The 15389-nt window shown below is 38.0% G+C and overlaps 1 protein-coding gene across 1 annotated transcript in view; it reads right to left on the minus strand.

Annotated features, from left to right (window-relative positions):
• Window positions 1-15214, minus strand: part of LOC120636498 — a 32879-nt gene extending 17665 nt beyond the window's left edge. Inside the window, exons 1-2 of the mRNA XM_039908003.1 lie at window positions 15121-15214; window positions 2202-2287 (exon numbers count right to left, since the gene is read on the minus strand). The gene's annotated coding sequence lies outside the window, so the exon portion shown is untranslated. The remainder of the gene's footprint in view (window positions 1-2201; window positions 2288-15120) is intronic.
• Window positions 15215-15389: the final 175 nt, after the last annotated feature.

Genomic DNA, 15389 nt, shown 5'->3' on the forward strand with positions numbered 1-15389 from the left:
CAAGAAATCATACCCCGATTGAAGTCGCCAAGGAAAGGCACAGGGCTCACGGTCATTAGACAGGCCGACATACCAGTGCGGATCAGGTCGGCACTATATGTGCCCGACTTCACGGAGGAGATAGCAATACTCCAACAAAAGCGGTCCATCCAAAACCCCTGGTACAAGGTCTCGTCGTGGACCCTGTACACTTTTAAACGAACCAACAGCAACCCTCCGGGAGATTTTCCAGTCCTAGGAATACCCACGGAGAAAAAACGAACCAAAGAACCACAAAGAAATCCTGGCAAAGGGAAGGAGAGTCTCATACTCCACCGGATCCATTTATATCCGGTTCTTCGACGGCGAAGGACTCAGTGACGTACCGCCTAAGAAGACCCCGGAGCCAGAAATGAAGAACGACACACCTGTAACAAATACCGAAGCCACTGCGCCAGGACTCTCCGTTGACAACGCTTTCGACGATATCGAGGCGGTAGAAATGGAGTCCGTGACTACCCACCCATCGAACATGACCTATGGGAGGGGGTGGCCGAGACTGACGATGACAAAAACGCAAACGAGGCGAGGATATAAGAGTTGCTAAAGGGATGGGAGCCTGAGGCCGACCTTTAGCAGCTCCGACCCAAATCTGAACCCCCAGACCCTTTTAGCGAGTACGATAACAAAAATATAATACAAACCAAAGTCCTGCACAAACAACTTTCAACGGCCACCCTACGAGGACAGCTGATACCGAAACCATCGCCCTAAACCAAGATAAGGGCCCAAAACATATGCGGTTTCGGCAGCTGTAATGTAATGAGAACATGTACACATACATATACACATACCTCGCTGCTTAACAGCGACACTACTAACACAATACTGTTACAGAGATCTAGCGCCAGTAAGAATACAGAACGGAACAAAACAAGAGACAGTTGCAGCGCCAGATCATTTGTCCTGGCTTCGGTGTACCTACCCCTAGAAGGCAAAATATCTACAAAAGAGGTAATGGACCTTATAGAACACTGTGAAGACGACGACGACACCGACTCGGTCGACAGCAACCCACACCACATCCTATGGGGAAGTAAAACAAGCAACAAAAGAGGTGAGCCATTCGTTTCATACTTGCTAACCACTAACCTTAACATTCTTAACAAAGGTTCAGAACCAACTTTTGTTTCAAGTAGATACCAGACAATTATCGATCTAACTCTAGCGTCAAACAACATATGAGACCAAATAAAAAACTGGCACGTGTGCGAAGAGCTAACACTCTCCGACCACAGGCGAATAAGTTTTGAACTGGATCTGATTAAATTGCAAGAAATCCCAGAAAAACAAAATAATAAAATACAAAGCTCTGATACAGGAAAACACAACATGCAGCAACAAACCCGAAATAAGGGGAACGCTGCAAATAGATCAAAATATAAAACAAATAAAGAAACACATAACAACGTGCTATGTAAAAGCATGCTCCCTAAGGGTACAAAAAACAAAACACACACAAAAACATAGTTGGTGGAGCCCCGACCTGGAGAGAAAAAGACAAAGGTTAAGGCACCTCTTCAACAGAGCAAAGAACACCAGGAAAGACGAAGATTGGGACAACATCAAAGAGGCTCAATCTCAATACAAAAGACTCGTGCAACAGAAAACTGTCAAATCCTGGCAATAACGTGCAGAAGTACGAGCATAGAAAACTGTGATTATCGCAGTTTTCTATGCTCGTGCTTCTGCAAACCGGATAAGGAAAATCCTAGCAAAGGACAAATTCAGCACAATTGGATCGTTAAAGAAACAAGATGGGAACTATACCAAAAACGACAAAGAAGTGAGTAGGACACTTATTGAGAGTGGCAAAACAACAACGCAACACCAACAAAAGCAGATTGGGAAATAGCAAACAACATTTTGACATATGAAGAATCTGATAGGCTATTGAATCCTTTCACCCATTCAAATCTGCAGGCTCCGACCACATTTTCCCCGCTCTTCTACAAAGGGGCAGGGAACATCTCATACCATGGCTATCAGAAATCTTCAAAGCATGCTTAGCACACAGATACATGCTGCTAGGCAAAAGTAGTATTCTTACCTAAACCAGGTAAAAGCGACTACACACAACCCAAATCATTAAGACCCATCAGCCTAACATCCTTTCATATTCTACATCCTAACATATTCTCCGAGAACAATAAAACACTTACCCATAAACCAGAATCAACACGCTTACTGCACAGGTAAATCAACAGAAACAGCTCTGCACTCAGTTGTAAGCAAAATAGAACATGACCTGAAAAACAAACTTGTCTATGGTCGCTGTCAAGCTAACATTTTGTGAAATCAGCTGCTCGTATTTTAATTTAAATTTTTGTTATAATATTTGTATAAATTGTGTTAAAATCAATTCGATGTGTGATGAAAACTATTGATGACCTTCATTCACAATTACAGTGTTGAAATGCTATAAACAAATAATTTGTATGATGAACTGCTTCCTTCATCCTCAACAATGCCAGACTGCATCGATCTGACTTGTGATAGCCCTTGTGTTAAAAAAAACCAAGCCTCAAATAGATCCCCCCTTTTTAAATAGTCACAATAAAATAAAAAATATTTTAGAATTAGTAAAATAATAAAAAAAACTCAAAAATTAGTAAAAAAAACAGAAGAAAAGCAGTTAACTAAGAAAAAAACGTAAAGGTATATTTAACTTATTTAACGTTTTGTTAAATAAGTTAAATATACCTTTTCTCAGTTAAAAAATATATTAATAAATGGTGAATCACTAAAAATTTAAGATTCCACAGTTCTGGGCATGACCTTGGATTGTAAGCTTCAGTGGGGTACCCATATAGATACACTAGCAGATAAACTAAGCTCGGCTGCCTACGCCGTCAGGAAAATTAGATTACTGACGTAGAAACAGCAAGACTTGTTTACTTTGTGTACTTTCATAGTGTGATGTCTTACGGGATCTTATTATGGGGCAAAGCTGCTGATATTGAAACTATATTCATATTGCAGAAAAGAGCTGTACGGTCAATACATAAACTAAAATCACGTGAATCCCTTCGTGAAAAATTTAAAGAAATAGGTATCCTTACGGTAGCCTCACCATATATTTATAACAATATAGTATTCGTAAGGATTAAGTATACGCTTTTATAATATGATTCCTAAAGTAATTTTGGACCTAGCAATGCATAAGTTTAAAGAATGTGTTAAAACACATTTGTTGCAGCGAGGTTATTATACAAATGATGAATTTCTTAATGACAAGGTTGCTTGGAAGCATCCGGCTCCGCTTTCATCTCTCACAAGAAAGAAAAATGAATTTTAAAATGTAAAATGTAAATTGTTGATATTGGAAAAAAGCAACTGCTGAGTTTCTTGCCGGCTTCTTCTCGGTAGAATCTGCCTTCCGAACCAGTGGTAGAGTCACTACACACAGACAGACTTGACGTTTCAAAAGTGCTTATATTAGGCCAACTTGAAATAAATGAATTCTGAATTTCGAATTTTGAATTTTTTGAAACTATCGACTCTCGGGGCTTTTATAGACATCGGAGGAGCCTTCGACAAAACAACATTCAAGAGCATAGATTTAGCTCTTACGAGATACAAAGTACCGGACTCACTAAGAGCATGCATAAGAGCCCACCTAGAACTAAGGGTCATCCAACTAGACTTTAATGGAACAACCAAGGGCATTGTAGCTAAACAGCAGTTTGTAGGAACCTGGTAGTTGACTACCAAATAACAAAAACTGCTAGAACAGTAGTGCAGGGAAAATGAACTCACTGTTAACCCGAAAAAGACAGAACTCGTATTATTTACCAACAAGAGGAAGCAAGTCTTAAACTATCAGCCGAGGTAAACCACCTTACCTTGAAGTAACGATAGACTCCAAACTAAAACTCCTCCAAACTTGGAAGACACATATAGATACAAAAATCCAAAAATCAACGATCATCCTCGGCCAATGCAAACGCATGGCAGGAAAAACCTGGGGGCTTAAACCACGCATCATGAAATTTTTGTACTTAGCAGTCGTCAGGAGCTCACTAAATTACGCCTCACTGATATGGTGGCCGACAACACTTCTTCACCCAGCTAGAACTACAAAATTTCCAACGACAAGCGTGCCTAGCTATCACAGGCTGCATGAGCCCAACACCAACAACTGCGCTGGAGGTTATACTATACTACACCACTAAACCTACACAAAGATACTATCAAAAGAAATGACGAAATGTCCACAACTAGAGCGGATATATGACAAGATGCGGAAACACTACGTGCTAGACAGGCACTATAAAGTAGCCGCTGAAGGAGGGAAAACAGACAAAGCAATAGAGGTCTACACCGACGGATCAAAGACAAACTCAGGCACTGGAGCAGGGCAGTATACTGCCCAGAGCTAAACATAAGCATTGGCGCCAGGCGCTTGGTAAGAACAACCGTCTTTCAAACGGAGTGCGTGGGTATAACAACAGCAGTCATAGCCATGCTAACCAGAAAAGTAAAAGGCTTTAGCATCAACATAAACAGTGAGAGTCAAGCTGTACTAAAAGCCTTAACCAAACACACAACAACATCAAAACTCATACTGGACGGTCATAAGGCCTTACAAACACTATCAAAATCTAACAAAGTGGCCCTAAAATGGTCACAACGGAAACCGAGGAAACGACGCAGCCGACGAATTAGCGCGGCTGGCAACATCACTAAGGGTGGGTGGGTGGAAGCAGCTGGACCGGAACCTATTGGACATAGCTCCATAAACAGACGCAATCAACACACTCGGAGCTATGGTTCAAAACAAAAGATTGCAAACACACGAAGGAGGCCTTACCAGACGCACGAATTACTGCAACTAAATTGGTTTAAACTAAGGACAGTTGTAGGTATGATAACAGGGCACTGCCCACTAAACAAACACCTTTCCATTTTAGGTATAACTGACAGTCCTCTCTGCCATTAAATTAAGACGTTGAAAAAATTTCAACGACTTAATTTAATTAAAACTAACTATACTGAATTATGTCGACTCATGTTATCCTGACCTAGACGAACAAGTTCTTAATAAGCTCAAGCGCCTTCAAAATATATGCATGCGGTTTGTTTTTTAAATGCGTAAATTTGAAAACATCTCGGAGGACAAAGCTCAACTAAAATTGTTGCCTATCAGATTACTTCGTGAAATTCATCTACTGTCCTACTTTTACATTAGCCTTAGACATCAATTTTATTCCACTTATTCAAGGGATCCCATTTTGGTACAGTCTGCTGCTCCCATTTTGTAAAACGAAGTTCTTCGGTAATTATTCAACCTTCAAGGCCTACCTAACCTATCATCTTCTGTAACGATCTGCCTGCTGAAATCCGTAGTAGTAATTCATTCATTTCCTATATTTAACAGTTCTCTGGAGGACTACTACCTTTTTTTTTGTGATGGCATTTGAGGTTGTTGCTTTACTATTTATATATATATATATACTAGCTGACCCGGCGAACTTTGTTCCGCCTTAATGTCAATAAATAAGCAGATTTTTTTTTTATTGGAAAAAATACAAAAAAAATTAAATTTCTACATCAATCATTCATAATTATTTCTGTATTTTAGTACATAGGTTGCTCTTCATTTAAGTACCTTGTGATACACGACATTTTTTGTTTTATTATCAGGCGCAAAAACAAACAACGCAGATGGTCTTCCGACCCGTGAACATGCCACGTATAATTGACCATGGGAAAAACATGAATGTTCTAGATTTAAACCACAAACTTTTAAGGATTGGCCTTGTGATTTGTTGATGGTCATGGCAAATGCAAGACGTATCGGAAATTGAAGTCTTTTAAATTCAAACGGCATATCGGTTGGGATCATCGGTATCCTCGGAATGAGAACTTGCTCACCTTTGAATTTTCCTATCATTATCGTAGCGTAAATTACATTGTTCATCAATTTTCTAACCACCAAACGCGTACCGTTGCACAGTTTTGGTTGGTTTATGTTTCGAAGCATGATTACTACGGAGCCAACCTTTAGGCGTAAATTGTGCGGTGGTAAGCCAGGCACGTCCAAAGAGTTTAAAAATTCAATTGGATAGTTGGTGGCTTCATCTTCATTTGTGACGCAGTCAATAGATTTGAATGAATGCATTGTTCCAATGATCTTATTTTGAATTATGTTGTTTAGGTCATCTACATCTTTATTCTTAGCCGCTAAAATTGCTCGCTCACTCATCCATTCATAATTTTTGTAGTTAGAAATAATTTCTGGAAATACATTGTTGATAAGTTCGTCTTTTGATGAGACAAAATTACAGAAATTATTTGGAAATGATATTAATCCGCTCGATTCATCGACAGGTACTTGACCATTACCGATAGTCAGCAATTGCTCCGAGAAATCTTCAGCAGATGTATCATTAAGCAATGCAACTCTCATGTTTGTTGTCAGTTGCAGTTTCTTCACATGGCGCCATAGATTTGACGATTTGAGGCAAGCGTTTATTTCGTCGGCAGCCGTAGATCTTGGAATTACTGGCAGTATTTGGCGGAAATCACCAGAAAGTAAAATCATTGCTCCTCCAAAACATCTCGAGTCATTGCGTAAATCTTTTAATGTTCGGTTAAGTGCTTCTAATGCACGTTTATGCGCCATTGTGCATTCGTCCCAGATGATGATTTTCGATACCGCTAAAACTTTGGCCATTGCTGAGTGTTTTGCAATATTACACGTTGGTTCTTCAATAGTTTGAAGATTTAACGGTAATTTGAATGCTGAATGAGCCGTACGGCATCCTTCTAACAATGTGGCTGCTATTCCAGAAGAAGCAACTGCAACCGCTATGTTAGATCTCGCCCGAACAGTTGCTAAAACTAATGACATGAGGAATGTCTTGCCAGTTCCACCAGGGGCATCTAGGAAATATAAACCACCATTTTCATCATCGATTGCCTTCATTAAAGTATCATAAACTTTCTTTTGTTGGTAATTCAACAGGGGTACATTCGTTTGAACTACTAAATCTAATTCCTGGTGATCATATTCACGTTCCCGTTCCAATTCTCGATTAAATGCGTCATTCATTTCACGATATGGTGCTGGCATTCCTAACCTGATTAATAAATTACCGCACATGAGGTAACACATATCTTCGATCAAGAGTAAAGCACGATTATGTATCTCCTCATTCATCTCAATATCGTGATTTCTGGAACTGACACGAATTTGATGTAAAATATCTTCTGACATATTATCCTTGTATTTGTGCCACAGGTTACATGGGTTTGATGGAAAACATGTCGAAATTATGATAGCGAATAATGTGCGTATCTGACTTGGAGATGCACAGATAATGGCTTCAGCGATTGTCGTATCCCAATGACTATCGTTTTCTAATAACTTCAATTCTTCACATGCAGCACGATATGTTGGGAATATTACACCATTAACAGTTCGTAGTGACTCAAATGACGTTGGCCCACGCACATTTACCAGCAACAACCGCAAATAGAAACATTCATTATTCTTTGGATGAACTGTATACATACGACCAAGAGCATCAGTAGAACGCACATCTGGATACCCAGGAACCGCATCGCCTTGCTTCCGTCTTTGAAAATTCTTCGATGAAGCATTCCAAGTATAATAACGTGGCATCTCCGAGTAAAGCAAAGTTCGTGCAAACTGATCGCTTTGGCAGATTGCAAAAAAACTGGTCAATGTAGTTGCTGGAGGTGTTTCAGCACGTTGCGTAGCATTCGAAGCCGTGAAATATACTCGTTGACCATTCTCCAGATGCACCGCCAAATGCGTAACAGTAGGATGACGTTCGTGAATGGGAAATGCGAATATACGCCAAATCGCTTCATTACAGTTCACATAACGACCAACTTGATAGCGTGAAATTTCATCGTTGGTATTCGAGGATTGCAATCCAAAAACCGCCATATCACTGCCTTTCGTGACATATTTGCAAATATATTTTATGGACTTAACTGAATTGCAGTATTCAACGTTGCAATGTGTCTTGAACGATTTAGAAATAAGTGGCGAATATGGAACAATCCAACTGTTGTCGACAACGAAATCCATTCTTTTCACTTTCGTTGTGACAGTTCGACCGTTGTCATCTGGTGATCGACGCCGATACAGCGGATAACCATCATTGCCAGTGACAGTCTCCGCCGTTAATTTCCGTGGATATCGTTTAGAGCACTTTCCATCGACCATGCAAGGTGATTGGGGATTGATGGCACCACACGGTCCATGAATCATATTAGTAGTAACAACATCATGTAGGTCTGGATCGACTTCATAATCAGGAATCTCAGCACATATGATATCATCTATTTGGTCAGGCTGAATTCTTTCCACTAACCAAATAAGAATGTGTGCGTGCGGCAGGCCTCGCTTTTGCCATTCGATTGAATACATCCAGCATCGAGTATCTCCAAAGACGCGTTGTTTAACAATAAAGTTCATCAGGGACCGAATTTTTTGCCTGAATATACGTGCTGTGATGTCGTGTCTATCACTTGATGTTTGTCCGGGAAGCAGCAATTGAGTAATTTCTATCCATTTTGGATTACAGGTAAAAGTAATAAAGAGATCGGGCCGACCGTAATGACGAACATATGTCATTGCATCTTGTGCATATTCATGCATATGACGTGGACTACCAATGTATGTCGCCGGCAGAATAGTTAATCGACCAATATTAGCTGCATTTCCTTCAGTATTAACTGCATCACGTAAATGGATGTACTCCTCAGAACGCAGTTTGGCTTGGTTCAACCTAATGAATGTTAAACGTTCCGTTTCTATTTTTACATACATGTCAACGCAATACTGCTGAAACAATCGACGAAACCGCAGCAAATAGTTGTCAGCATTTTGACGAATCATCAAACGATATGCGTAATAATTCATTGAGCTAACTTTCTTTGTAGTTTCTTCACCTGAAATTAAAAATTTGATAATTAACCATTTCAAAGGCAAATTTTAAAGGCAAACAATACAGACATTAACCATTTTTTTAATAAGCATTATTTTAAATCAGTGTCTTTCACAAATAAATGAAATAAATTATGATACTGATACTCACCATTCAATGGATTTTTCATTTTAATATTAAAATAATATCCATCTTCTCCTTGCCAAAACATCAGCGGGTATTGCAATGTGTCATATGATCGATGAGTTTCAGATATTTGTTGCAGTTGCCCAGTATCGCGACGTGTAAGCACAATATCGCGTTTTTCCAATTGTTCACCAACAATCAGGATGGCAACTTCGTCTACTGTTGGAGCATTAAATGTCCTTTCGTGTGTTCCAGATGGTCGTTTATCTGCTTTGATAACAACTTTATAGTCATCACTTGGCATGCGCTCTAAAGCACTCTTAAACAACCTGACCAACGCATGATGTTCATGAAGCAGACACTGCAAGTCTTGAAGAATTGCTCGCTTCATTCCTGCATTGATCTCTAGGCGTCGATCAAGTTGTTCTTCCATGTTGCCCATGAAATATATTTGTAAAAATTTATTCTGTGTATCTTCGAAAGGTAGTAATGATCCAATTCGATGATGAATCTGTCCTTGTATCTACAAAATAAAAACAGACAGTATTAACTGGGTTATAAACACTTTTTTCGGTGGGAGAGTAGAGTTCAGAATTAGCAAATATACTACATAGGTACCAATAGATAAAGTAAGTTATTCTTTAACTACATTCTATATAAGTACAAAAATAAATACCTTAAATGTCGGATTAAATCCCCGTTCTTCGATAATATCTGCCCCAAATGACGTCATCTGGAAACAACCATTGTATTTTTGAGTATTTGCAAGAAAGTGGCGTGATTCTTGTGTTTCGCCACAAAGCAATGAATACAATGGCTCAGGTGGCGGAGTCAACAATGGCAATTTCACTTTACCATTAAGGCAGCATAATCCAGGCGTTTCTCCGGAAAACTTTAATGCACCACAATACTCGCAAACTACGTCCATTTGCCCAATGCAAACGCTAGGATGCAAGCTGTAATCATTGCTGCAATCGTATTGAAACGCTGCTCGATTCAAATCAGCACTTGATAAATATCTTGTTCTGCGTCGCAAATTATCTATTTGTTGACCTCTGTTGTTCGCTCGACGATTCTGCATTGCCAACCGAGCTGTTTCACGGGCTGCTTCACTTTGCTCTCGTGATTGAGAAGCACGAAGTCGAGCCATACTATCGCGGCGCTGTTCACGTGCAATTTCTTGTTCTTCTTCAGTCCTTTCATTTGCAGTATTTCGTATTCTTCTTGCATCACGGCTTTGTCGGGAAAGATTCGATCGTCTTGGTCGCGGCATTATTAATTAAACTTCACTTCACCTAAAAACTTAAATTTTTAACCATACCGAGTTTTATAGTTCACTTCACTGTTTATACGAATGGGCAATTGGGCAATAATGTTAATTATTTATTTAATAGAAATAGTTATATTATTGATTTCTTACAAATATCAAATAGTCATCCATACGTCATTACATAGCTGTCATTATACGTCAATTTTGTTATTCCAAGTCTGATTCTTTTTTGTTATACCACGTTTTATAGTGACTGACGTTACATGTCAAGTCACACGGGAATGATGTCGAACGGGATAAAAAGTATCCTATGTCCTTCTCCTGGCTCTAAACTACCTCCCTGCCAATTTTCAGCCATATCGATACAGCCGTTCTTGAGTTATAAATAGTGTAACTAACACGACTTTCTTTTATATATATAGATATATATATATATTTACTACACATACAGTGTATTATTTATTAAAACTACTTGTGTATATCTAATATATAAAAATCTCGTATCGCAGTGTTTGTAGTTAAACCCCTCCGAAACGGCTTAACCGATTCTCATGAAAATTTGTGTGCATATTGGGTTGGTATGTTTTCATCCCCCTAAATGTTAAATTTAGTCCACCCTTTAATTATTTTTTTTAATTTTTAGATATTTTTTTTTTATGATACAGCATTAAAAAATACATACAACCCTAAATTTTCAACCCTTTACGAACAACCCCTATTTTTCCATAGCGATTTTTTTTTAAATTATTTTTGGTCTTTTAATCTCCCGCCTTCGCGAAGCCGGTCTGTCCTGTCTTACTCACTATACAGTTTTCGGCCATTTTTTTCGGTTTTATTTGTGTACGTATCTCTATTTAATTTTTCTGTGCAACCCTCATGTTAATTTTACTCTCATCGTAAATTCATTATTAATTTCCAGTGCAATAATTATTTATTCACAATTTATTAATAACTGATAAAGACAGTTTTAACTATAAGTTAATTAAGTGATCTCATGTAAAAAAACGCGAGTTGTGAACTCCCGCCAACAACGGCCATTACCCTATCTGTATATATTATTGTACTTAACGATTTTGGGAAAAAGTTTTAAATCAAAACGAAAACGTGTATGTGTTAAATAAATAAACCTGTCTTATTATTGTGAAAGGTAAATAAAATAATAAGCAATCGAATCCAATATTAAGTCACTATTTTTCACCAATAAGTATTTATTGATAGTTAACAAATATCTATACTTATAATAAAACTGTAACTGGAAGATTTCTGTACATTTAATATATTTTGTAAATTTTTACCGGGGGATGCTTTATAACTGCTCTCCATATGCTTTTCACAACATGGCGCTAGTGGTGCACTATCTTGCTCCGTATTAACCTCGATTTAAAAATAGTTAAACTTGAAGTTGATATGTTTTGTTGGTGTAACTGCTTGCACAGTGGTCAAGCCGCGACTAATAATTTGTATCAAGCCGTGGAACAATCGCTGCGATCATTTGGCTTAAAATAAGTTTGGGTGTACCTGTTGTGTGTTGGGGTAACCTGTCATCCTCAGATAGTAGCCAAATTTGTGAAATGTTTGCAAAATATTGTAGTTCCGCTTTCGATAATGCTATTGACGTTGATACAAGCTCATACCCACCAATCGATACTTGTAAAGAGACTACGCTATGTGATATCCCTGTCACCGCGCAGGACATTGAACGACGTTTTAAAGAGTTAGACTCAAGCAATGGTGCGGGGCCTGATAAGATCCCTCCATTGTTTATTAAATTGTGTGCCAGTGAATTATCAATCCCCCTGAGTACCATCTACAACATGTCACTTAAATCAGGTGTCTTTCCCAAATTATGGAAAACAGCTAAAATTATTCCAATTTTTAAGTTTGGAGACCGATCGCGTTGCGAAAACTATCGGTCCATTAGTATATTATCATGTTTTTCTAAAGTTTTAGAGTCTGTCATCACGTGTTTCGTTAAGAATCGCTCCACTTCGACAAACTTATTAGAACACAAGAATTATGTTTGCAGGTCATTTGCTACACAAGGTCAAACAGACACAATTCACACGGATTTCTCCAAGGCGTTTGATAAGGTCAATCATAGAATACTTTGTCATAAATTAGCTTTATATGGTATTTGTGGTAACCTTTTCCGATGGGTAAAATCATACTTACTTAAGAGATCACAATTAGTAGCCATTAAAGGTCATCTATCTTTACCAACCATCATTACCTCGGGGGTTCCTCAAGGGTCTCTCTTAGGACCACTATTTTTTATTTTGTTTATTAATGACCTTGTAGACAGATTATGCTGCAAGAGTTTATTAAATGCTGACGATCTTAAAATTTTCAAGTCTGTTGATAGTGAAAATGCACCAAGAACCGCATGAGCCTCAATATGCATAAGTGTTTTGTCGTTACTTTTACTAAAATAATCTCAAAGAAAATTGAATTTAATTACTCTTTGAATGATCAAGCACTAACTCGAAAAACATTATGGATCTCGCAAATGATCTTGGGGTAATTTTTGATGATCAATTATCTTTTAGAGACCATTACCATTATATCATTGCTATATGCAACAAACTTGTGGGATTTATTTTAAGGTCAACGAGAGATTTTACAAAACCATCAAGCCCAATACAACTTTATCAAACTATGGTCCGTAGTATAATGGAGTATAACTGACTAATATGGTCACCGTATTATACCATTCATAGCGACCGTTTAGAAGCTGTTCAAAAAATTTTTTTACGAATATTGTCATATCGACATCACTTCGGCCATAAACGTACAACTTACCATGACAGGCTTGTACACTTTGGGATGCAAAGCTTGCATTTTCGTCGAAAATTCTTTCATTTGATCTACTTATTTAAGCTCATTAACTCCCAAATTGATTCTTCCGTCTTGCTCTCGCTCATTACTATAAATACTCGCGTTAATACCAGATTAAAATATTTTAAACCATTTGCCCTAAGTGTCTACAAGAACAATACTTCCTTTAACGATCCCATCGTTCGCATGCGCCGCCTTTATAATGATTTAGTATCAAGTAATCATAATATTGACATTTTTAACAAAAGGATAAATATTTTAAAAAATCAAATTATTAAGCACATTATTTATTATTATTAGTAAAGTGGTTTAGAACGGATTTAAATACAATTTAGTAAAGTGGTAGCTGATATTCGGGGTCAACATAAAGGCTACTTTTTATCCCGATAAAAAAAAGTTTCCTCCGGGAAATGGGATAAAAGTTTTTATCAATTTTATTTCATGACTCCGTTAAATTTGAACCGATTTTAATAATTTTTTTTTAATTGGAAATAAAACTGAACTCGGTAGGTGGCGAAATTAGGTTTTTGGTTTTTTTAAGATATTAGTACCGATAATAACCGATTTGATGCAGAAGAAGTTGCACAGAAGAATCGTACATCTATACATAACATACTCGAACGTATTGAGTGCTTTATGTAGGTATGGAAATGAAATGTGTACCTATTGTATTCGAGTGCGAGGGGGATTTGTATAGCTTCATTTCGCAATGATTAAAGCTAATAGGGTCGTGAAGGCGACCAAGCTAGCGGTACAGGGTCAACTATGAAATAATATGTAAATGTGCGCATATGATATCAGAGATATCGACTTTTTGTCGGCAGCAATGGTGAAACTTAGTAAGTAGCGAAACGAGAGCAGGTCACTCGGTTAAGGGCATCCTCGAGCAATCCCGACGAGACGGGGGCGCATGTGCAGCATGCGCGTTCTAACTGGGTCGATATTGAATCTGGGTCAATTTTATACATTAAAATTTTGCACCTCGGCCATTTTGATATTTAAAATTTAGTTAGTGTATATGGCATAACAAGTTACAAGCCTTGGTCTACACCTTCTTGTTTATACACTGTGCCATTTCAACTGCATTGTTTCCAATTCATAGCTCATACGCTACCTACGAACTTAATAAATTTTTAGCTTTTTCTTAAATTCTCTTTTATCGGGTCATCATTATATTATGTATATTAACCTCTAATTGTCTAAACCAACTTTAAAAAAGAGTTATAAAGGCACCGCCTCCTCGTCGCTCAAAAAAACTTCGTCCTAGTTTTTCTTCCACTCATAAGAACAATAAAGAATCACACGGATAGCTCCCAGTGATTCAGGGCTGAGTCAGGGCTGTAGGATTGAGAGCTAGGGTTTCGACACCAGATTCCTCAAAAAATCCTTTGTTTCTAAGGGTTCAAGGTTCAAAGGTAGCAGCTTGAAAAGCTTTGTGATGATGCTACTTTAGTAAACCATTCAAAGTGAAAAGCAATTGTCGTTCTAAGCTACCAATATGTTTCTGCACACAAAAGTATTGATAATTAATCATGCTTCCTATAATTTACCATTTCAAAAGTATCCGGTCAAACACAAAGGTGGCTGGAGCCATCTTGTTTGAATGGTTTAAAATCAATAACACTTCATATATGCGCAAAATAATTGGGTACCCAAATTATTTATAGGTTTCCTTTTATTCTCCTTGCTGTTTTGTAGTAAATTTTTTGTCTCCTTGTTTTCAGCATTATTTCTCTAAACAATTCACTGTTGAGGTAAAGGAACCTCTAACCAGTTAGCCATAATCGATAACGATACCTGTAGTGGATGCAGCGTCGTTCAAGGGGTTCACAACATAATATAATGCGTGCTCAGGTTTATATTTTTCCCAATTGTCGTTGATTAAGCCTGCAGGGATGAAAAAATAATTGATAGGGTACGTACCAGTCGAATTGACGCATATCATCCATTACTTTTTAAAAACACACAGACACACAACACACCGACTCTCAGCAAACGGAATTGAGCACTGACGCTTACAAAGGGATCGACCCCAGGCACCTATTCCAGGGGCCGATCCCACTACGCAGGCGCATTTTCTTCTCTTCCTTTTGTGTTCGTATTTAATGCAGTTATATTGCTCTGGTACATTCGATGCATAATAATTGAATTCCGACCTTAAACGTAAGTGCATTAGATCCTTATTCCATACA

Source organism: Pararge aegeria, chromosome Z (assembly GCF_905163445.1).
Source record: "Pararge aegeria chromosome Z, ilParAegt1.1, whole genome shotgun sequence".
Lineage (NCBI taxonomy): Eukaryota > Metazoa > Arthropoda > Insecta > Lepidoptera > Nymphalidae > Pararge > Pararge aegeria.